General features: G+C 38.6%; 1 long non-coding RNA gene across 1 annotated transcript; it reads left to right on the plus strand.

Moving 5' to 3' along the window:
- Positions 1-451: 451 nt before the first annotated feature.
- LOC306996631 lies at positions 452-1,703 on the plus strand. Its single transcript, XR_013797135.1, has 3 exons — positions 452-1,169; positions 1,265-1,453; positions 1,566-1,703. It is a non-coding gene; the product is annotated as an uncharacterized lncRNA (long non-coding RNA).
- Positions 1,704-9,498: the final 7,795 nt, after the last annotated feature.

The following is a 9,498-nucleotide window of genomic DNA, read 5'->3' on the forward strand; positions in this document are numbered from 1 at the left end:
CAACAATCTGGCATTATCTAAACATTAACTAGTGAGGAAATGCGTTCTTGCCAACTAAACGAATGCGAGTGAGCAGCAGATACAGAGCTCTTTTATTCGCGATCCACCTCGTTTTATTGTAAGGTGAATTCAACAAGGCATTCTGTGTCTTTGAAGCAAGGCTAAATGATTTGTTACAGTTTTTTCGTGATTTGTATGGATGACACACAGCGACATATAGCCTATCAGCTGTATGATGTGTTTTAACCCTGTAATATTTAATTTCGAGAGAGACCTGGCGTGCGCAGTGCAGGGAGTGTTATGAGGTTGGTAGGATGAACCCAATCGCAGACAGCAGATAACTCAAACAGGGGTTTATTCAGACAAAAACAGAAAACAAAACCCACGAGTAGGGATGGCTGCCGCTAAACAGTCGTTCCGAAGCTTTGCGAGATCCCGAAGCGCAGATGATTCGAAACACTGATCCGAAGCGTGATTCAAAACACCCATGTCACGTGACTATGGCCAAACGAAGCCTCGAAGTGTTTCACTAAGTGTTTCATCAGGTGTGATCCGCCTAATCAGCGTTTGATTGACACGGTCGGAAACAGACCACACAATCGCACATCTGTATAAAAGTGAAATCAACGCATATTGGCCTCGTGGGTTTTTGTGAGAGGAGTTTGATTTTGAGATAGCGGATTTTTGGTGATATAGTGACATTTATAGTGCGATTTGTTTAGTTATATTTAGGCTTACATTTAAATGTACACAACACATTGACTGATAGGCTAGAGACACAGAGTATACATATAGTGACACATTAATAGATACATAGATATAAATATATACAGACAGCTAGATTAATAGATAGATAGATACATATATATAGATTAAAGATAGGCTACATATATAAATACATAGATAGATTATAGATACATAGATCATAGATACATATCTAAATACATAGATAGATTGTAGATACATATATCTAATTACATAGATAGATTGAGTATGACATTATTCAACAATCATTGTCAACACTGCAACCATTCAAACTCGCAACAACAGAGATGTCAGAGGAAAAGAGAGTGTCTGCTTCAATGCTAATACCACTGTACACAGGATGTTGCAGCACAAGCTTGCACAGAAAAAAAGAAATGCAACGCAGGAATCAACTGTACAATTAGGTAGGCCACAATGACCATACTACACATGTAATTGGTCATAACTGTCATATTATTGTCATTATTATATATTTTTTTCCTCCTGTTTTGGCTCATAGGCTCACATCTGCAAGAAGGTCTGCAGTCCAGATGTGGAGGTTATGAGAGTTTTAGAGCCTTGGCACTGGCTACACTGCTGGACCCAAGGTTAAAAAATATGGCATTTGGAAATGCTGCCAAAGCCCAGGACGCTGAAAAGCACACGACACTGGAGTGTGCTTCGCTGATGCGTTCAAACACAAATCCTGGTGAGCAGTTTCCGTCTGTGTTATGTTATGTAATCTGATTCATGTAATATATACTTCATATGTGCCGTCAGTTTAGCATTTGTTACTAATTGCTGTTTTCATTTTTATTCAGAGCCAGAAATGTCAACATCAGACCCATCAACATCATCACCATCACCATCAACATCAACACCAGTAGAAACACAAGACAGTTTATGGGAACTTTTTGATACTCGTATCCATCAAACCCAGATGATACACAATGCCACAGCTGATGCCACAGTGGAAGTGAAAAAATACATCATACTGGAAAGAGTCATCATACTACCTAAAATACTTACTGGAAAGAGAGAGCAGTAATCTTTCCTCATTTGTATGTCCTGGCTAAAAAATATCTTTGCATGCCAGCAACAAGTGTCCCTTGTGAAAGGATTTTTTCAAAGGCTGGAGAAATTATCTGTAAAAAAAGAAGTAGGCTAAGTCCTTCCACAGCAGAGAAATTAATATTTTTGAATAAAAATATCTAAAAAAGTGAGACATTGTGGCTTGATTTCTTTTATTAATATTCATTTTGCAGGACCACAATAACATTATGCACAGTGAGGAGCCTAGGTTACAAGCTTCACATATTAGAAAAATACAATAATAAAAAAACAACACATTTTTTTAATGGCTCGTCAAGGTTGTTTCAGATCAACACCTGCAAGTGACCACTAGGTGTCACCGTGGAGACGGGTGTCGGATTGATTCGAAGCCTCGAAACAATATGAACCATTTGGTTCAACGGTTTCATTGCTTCACGAAGCCTCGATTTGCCCATCACTACCCACGAGGGGGCAAAACATAGACAGGTAAGGGATACACTAAACTAGGACTTGGTAAATAACTAGACAAAACAAACAGTATATACAGGATCAGAACACTTCTTCTTAAGACATTCACAGACAAGGTACTCACGAGTGTAACACAGAATTTGACACATCAAACAATGAACCGGCACAGGACAGCACACACATGGGGATTATATAAGGAACACTAATGACGAAGACAGGTGAAACTGACTAGACAATAATCACAAGACGAGGATAACAAGGGGGCGGGGTTAGGTAACGAGACAACACAAGCACATGGCCCAAACAGGCCATGTGCTTGCACACAAAACATGGGTCTGTCATGATCCTGCCTCAAGACTAGAGAAAATCAAGGACATGAGGGCAGAATCATGACAGGGAGACTAAATAAACTAAAATAAAAGAGATCCAGCGCGAGAGAGAGGCAAAGAAAAACGCATGATCTTAATTTATGTTGCTTTGAACTATTTCCGTTTTGTAGGCTACTTGTTTTAATTGTTTAATTTAGCTGCAATTTATTTGGCAATACAAATTTAAAATGTCGCAAGAATAAGATTCTGTGTTTCTTACTTAGAAAATTAACTCTAACTCAATGCAACCCTGTTTTAAATAAATAAACTGCCCCAACACTTTATTTAAACCTTAAAATGTGCAATGGGGTTTCAAACTTAATTTTAGTGTTATTTTACATTTTCATTGTTTTTTTATTTTGAAAGCAATAGCCTACTATTTAGTTAGTCTGTTATTTTGTGTAGCCAAGTCAAAAAAATCAGTCTTTGTCTGATTTGTTCAATCAATGCTCTGTTTTTAAAAATTTCTTCCTTTGCTATGGCGGGTATCAATGTCAGTCATCTCCAATTTCGTGAATGATTCACAAAACAATAATTTAGCAGATTAAAGACTAGCTTCATCATTTTCATTTTCTGACGCGATCGGCTGACAATCTTCCTTCATCAGTTTTGTCGTCTGTGCAGCGGCTCTACTGGAATGCAGCAAATTTATGTTGTAATGTGCCATTGATAATTAAACAAAACGCTTGACTTTAATAAACAGTTACCTATCTAAGCATCAAGAATGGTAAAACATAAACGCTGTCAGCCAACAGCACGTAGGCTACAATGAGATTCGATCTCGGATCGCTTGAAGCTCCGTGAAGCTCATGCTGTTGCGCTGACCACTGCGCTATCGTCGGGAACGGCGACGGTTAAAGTATTATTCTGGTTGAGTACCAACTGTAGCTTCTAATAGCCTATAGCCGCGTTTCCACCGAAATTACCCGGAACAATTTGTCCCAAGAACTTTTTTCCCAGGAGCTTTTTTTGCCCCAGACCGGTTGCTTTCTGCGTTTACACCGTGGTCTAAAGTACCGGGAAGATTATAAACTGCGCGCAAATTCGCAACTGCTCCTCCCAGTCTGCGACGGACAGTAATAAGTTTTGAGCGCCAAATTTATAATAAATGGAGGAGATTCAAACTGTGCTGCAGTTGTTTGTGATGTATTGGTTTACTAACGAGGTAATTAACAAAACGGCAGAAAAGAGACGAGCACTGATACTAAAGTGTGTTCAGAAAGCTCGTAGCTAATGCTATAAAATTAGACGATGCAGACATTGACCGTGAGATGGCTGGGACGAACGCGCAGAAAATGTCCTGTTACACAAATACGCTTAATAAAGCCTGAACCTCGTCGTCGGTCCAGCTGTTTTTGTTTTATTTTTTATTATATTCCATATTTGCACACAAAGGCTTACTGCATGAAGCCACAAACCGCAATAGATTTTTTAAAAATGCCGGTTAAAATAGAATGCTGCGTGGATTCATCCAATCAAAATGCAGCGTGAACACAACCAATCAGCATGTTCAGCGCACAAGTCCAACCCCCGAAAGTTCCTGAACTTTGAAAAAGTACTACCTCGCCAGCAGGGACTTTCGGAGGGGGAAATATTTACCCGGAACTTCATTTAGACCCTGGTTCCTGCGGTGTAAACACACCGAGTACCACCCCAAAGTTCCTAGTTCCTGGGGAAAGTTCCCGCGGTGGAAACGCGGCTTTAATGTCAGACTATAAACGAAGACATTTGTAGACTATGATAAGAAAAAAACCCAGACGGTGCGTGCGATAGATACTAATTTCTCCCCGTTTGTCTATGATCAGCGTCGCGTTTTTAACATCTTGGAACATCATCAGAGAATGCCCTTTTAATTGGTCGTTTCAGTCATTGTGAGTCATGTATCGATGATGACAAGTGACAAAACAGCGGGAAATGTAAAAATTACTAACGTTACCTCCGAGCAGCCGGCGAAAAAGAGCTCAAAAATATAGAATTGAATGGGAAAATAGTCTGGAGGTTTATTTGTTTATGTGAGATTTTCCATGTGCATATATACAGGTGTTGTATTGCTTGAATGCAGTATTTGAGTGCAATATTTTCTTTCCAATGCAAAACAATAATACATAAAAAACAGCTAATATATATAAAATATATATTTTATATTTTCTTTATTAGCTGTTTTTTTATGTATTATTGTTTTGCACTGGAAATAAAGTTAACTATAATGGAAGTATAATTGTATAAAGATATTTGTATAATATCTTGTATAATCCCTAAATAAATCCTTCTAAATAAAAAATAAAGAAGTATCGAAATGAGTGTTAATGTTCTCAAAACTATAATATTTGCTATGTGGGGCATTATGAACATTGCCTGTTTGAAAAGCTATGGACTAAGAGACGAAAATAAGTTTGAGAGGGTGAAGGGATTACTGAAAGGCGACATATTACTGAAAGGCGATATATTACTGAAAGGCGATAGAGAGACACTGGTCTGATGACACAATGGTCAATATAAAAAAGGTGGGAAGGTGATATTTTTGTCAATCACGGGAATGCAAAAGCCTGTGGTGTGGCAACCGGGAAAAAAGAAGGTAGAGTAAATAATGCAAAGCAAGTATACAAGGATGGCAATGGGAGAGTGTTAGTGACTGAATTTGTGTTTCATAATGAACTTTTCAGGCTGATAAATATTTATGCTCCAAATATAGAAAATGAAAGAAAATAACTATTCAAAGAAATTATGCCTACAAGGCAACTACATAGAGGTTGGGGACTTTAATGTATGTTGCACGAGACTGGACGCGTCAAGCAGCGCAAAATTTAAGTCAGATGTATCCAGTAAATACTTAACTGAATGGATGCAAAATGAGGACTTGGTTGATGTATGGAGGGAAGAGAATCCCTACAAAAAATTATTATCTAAAAGACAATTGGTGATGGGAGTTTTGAAACAAAGCCGTATATATTTATGTTCAACCAAAAGGGAAATGTTAAAATATGTCCAAAATGTGAAATAATTTTGTGGGAAAAAGGCCACATTTACACACAGCCGGGTATTTAGAGAAACTAATATTTCCCACCCTCCGTTTTCAATAATAACATCGTGCACACAACCCGCATAAATACGCCGTCGAGCGTCATCATAACTATGCCAAACCTATGGGCAGCAGTGTAGGGAGAAGGATAAAGCCATACAAGCCAATCAGAATCCTCAGAATCGACAAGAGAGAACCTAAAACCCTGTTTCTCCCAGTTGACACAACAACATATAACCTGTGTTTTCAGAAATCTCCACTTTGGCCGGAGTTTTTAGAAATAATCGTTTTCTGGGATAAAAACGGCGTTTTCATGTAAATGACAGGCCAAAACGCAGAGAAATATCTGCGTTTTACCATAGTGTAAACGGGGCCTAAGTGACCATGCTGTGATGATGGTTAAGATGTAATCAGGGAGGGGAGGGGGAATCTGGTGTTTGAATGCTGACTTGCTAAAAGAAGATTTGGAAAGGTGTGCTGTCTTATCATTCCTCCATCTATTTGAAATCCATGGATCACCCTTGTTGCTGCTTGTTCATACACACAAATACAAATGAATAAAAGACCATCTAGTATGGAAGCCAGTCACAAAAATACAAATGAATAAAAGACCATCTAGTATGGAAGCCAGTCTTATACTGATAATTTATCATTAATGTTATTAATTTAAGCATTTACATGGCTTTGAGCAGCGGATTTGGGAATACCAGGTGCTGTAAGCTTCTTAGTTTACTTCACTAATGTTCTAACCTTTTAAATAGCCTGTTTTTGGCAGCAGATTTCGCTTACGGCCATACCACTTTGAGCGTGCAATTGAGCAAACAGGAAGTGAGTTGGCAGTTTGTTGTGTGCAGTAGGTGAGAGAGGCTCACCAATTTTCCCTTTAATTTCATCATTTTTTTTATTTTTTATAATAGTCTTTTTTTTTCTTTTTTTTTTTGCTTGCGTTTTCCTTCCAGCAGCTTACGCTGTTTGGGGGAGTTTAAGCGTTTTTTTTTACTTTATTTAAAATGGATGGATCAACGGCAAGGACCACAGCAATGGCAGAAGGAACACCAACTGGAAATTAAACTGGACTGGATCAAAGACGACGAGATGGAAAGGATAAAGCAGCAAGGAAAGAAAACGTAAAAAGAGTTTATTTCAAAAGAAGCAACAGTTACAGTGGATTTAACGGATGTGAGTGACACAAGGGCGGAGGATATTATCAAAGCGGTGATAGAGAAAATTGGAGAAAATCTAGCCGGTTTGACCTAAACATATGCATAACTACGAGGTGAAGTTGGAGAAAGAAGAAGACACGGAGGAGCTGATGGATGGTCTAATCATCAAAGGGAAAAACTGTGAGATACAAAAACTGCAAAATAGAGACAATGTGGTTTCATTCATGCACCTGCCTGTTTATTTGGACGATGAAGACATTGAAAAAAAAACTGGAGGGATGGGGGGGGGTTTTCCCCGTCTCTAAAATAAAAAGGAGAGTCTATCGAAGGTATCGATGATGGAAAGAGATTTGTCAAAACCAGGTTCCCCAGATAAGAGATCTCACTCCCGTATAGCACTAAGCTTGAGACGGCAGAAGGACCACAGTACTTTCAGGTGATGCTTAAGGTTAAGACCTGCAGACTGTGCATGAGCCCGGATCATATCGTGCCCGGATTACAAGTGCTGCGAGGGGGGGCATTTTGCGAGGGGGGGCAAAGCTGTGAAGTGCCCAGATTGCAAGGAAGTGCTCAACAAATGTGAATGCTGGATGAGAAACGAGGAGGACGAGGAAGGAGGAGGAGTAAACGGGCAGGTGCATGAGGGAGACAGCGAAAAGGAACAGGAGGAAGGAACAATGCTGACACAAGTAGATATGACAACAGAAAAGGACAAAGGAGAACGGAGAGAGGAATGTAACTTACTGGAAGAACTACAACAACAAGAGGATCAAATGGAAATGCAAACAGACATGCCAGAAGTTTGTTGAATTTCTATGGATATATAAATGATCAAAAGACATAGTGACAGAGTGACAGAGAAGAGGAAAAAGAGGACAAAACAGTGAATCTAATGAAAAGAAGGAGATCAATTAAGGCGAGACACTACAGGTGAATAGGGTAAAATTTTAAAATAATAGATATCACCATGAAACTTCCTCAGTTGATTACTTACACAAGTTCATAAAAAAAATGTATTACAAGTTTTTGAAAGTTGTATGTGTCATTATGCAAATTAGGCATCATTTCATTAAATATGCACAATTCTGCATATATTGTTGGTAGATAGATCTGAACATATGATAAAGCCAGGTGCAATTTTGTTTTTTCATTTTGATTACACACAAGATGAAAAAAGATGTTCAGAAGGATTTCAGGATATATGCTTTCATTACCTAGGAAATCAAAATATACTGTCCATAGCCTTAAAAACTTTACTAATCACGTTGTCAGAAATTGACATCAGCCAATGAGATTTCTCTTTTAGAGTTAAATGCCCATTGTACTTTCACGATTGGTTGCTGATAAAAAGGAAATTACCATATTGGGATCCGACAGCATTGTACAGAAGAGAGAGAGCTTTCTAGCGGGGTGTGAGATTCAAGGAAGCAGACAGAGATCACGGAGCAGCGCGATGATTTAGAACGGAAACTTTTGATGAAAAAAAAAAAAAACGAAAAACAAAAAAAACTATACAAATGCAGATTAGAACCCAGAACCTTTTACACACTTGACGAATGTTCTACCACAGGACCATTTAACCACACGAGAAAATGCCGCGGATACATCTTATTAACGATAAATTAAACCCCATGTACTATTTAAATCGATTGTTGGACATGTTATTGTACATATATCTGATTTAGCATTGTATTACCAATGGACTGTACAACTTTATTCCTTTTTTTAAATTATTATTTATTCGGGACACAAGAGGTCTGCGCGGGACTGTTTTTTTCCGTCCCGCTCCCACAAGGTTCAATTCAGCAACCGCTTAAAATACTTAAAAGTAAAAGCTTAAAAGTGTTCACCTGCTTTAAAAATTTAGATCTCGTTTTCAGAATCTCAAATCTCAAAAACAAGTCGTTTTTCATTTTTTTATTTTTGGTTTTAATTTGGGGGGGAAAAAACGATTGAACGAATGATACACGGCAGTGATGCGCGGGTCAATGTATAAACAACTCGCACCCGACCGACGTTTTCAACCCGCCCGCAACTCGGACCGCAAACAAAAGAAAGAAAATATTGTTCCCGACCCGCTTCCTGGCCCGCATATTGTGCCATAGACGTAGGAACTAGGGGTGTGCATTTTTCTAAATGCTGTGTTTTGTAATAAAGGCTTGATTTATTCATTTATTTCGTTTCATTTTCTTAACAATTAAGATGCTGCATGTGTTTATCCAGTCTAATCGAAGTGTGCGTCTCTCCTCCGAATTTCCCAACAAAAATCCCCCCCGCCCCTCTCAGAAAATACATAAAACTCGCATTACTGAGCTATATGCGTTTAAAAGTAGCCTATTAATATGGCACAATGGCATTGCTCAGTTCAACTTTTGGGAAATCGGGCATTTTGTCCCGCTTCAGCTCTTATTCAAAAGTTAATAACGCGCTCAACATTCAGGTAAATAAGGATTTCCCACTGTCATCTCTGCAGACTGAGCTTGTGCGTCATCCTCGCGCATTCAGCCAATAAAGTGTAGACCTATGTATTTCATAGAACATTATGTCTAGTACTATATAAATTACAATGGTTTAATTGGCATCTTTATTTCAAACGACCCGACCGACCGCGACCCGAATATCATTAAAAATATTTTTGGATGACTCGTAACCGCGGGTGACCGCAGGCACTTGTCGCTCATTT

Source organism: Phoxinus phoxinus (assembly GCF_949152265.1).
Source record: "Phoxinus phoxinus genome assembly, chromosome: 4".
Taxonomy (NCBI): Eukaryota; Metazoa; Chordata; class Actinopteri; order Cypriniformes; family Leuciscidae; genus Phoxinus; species Phoxinus phoxinus.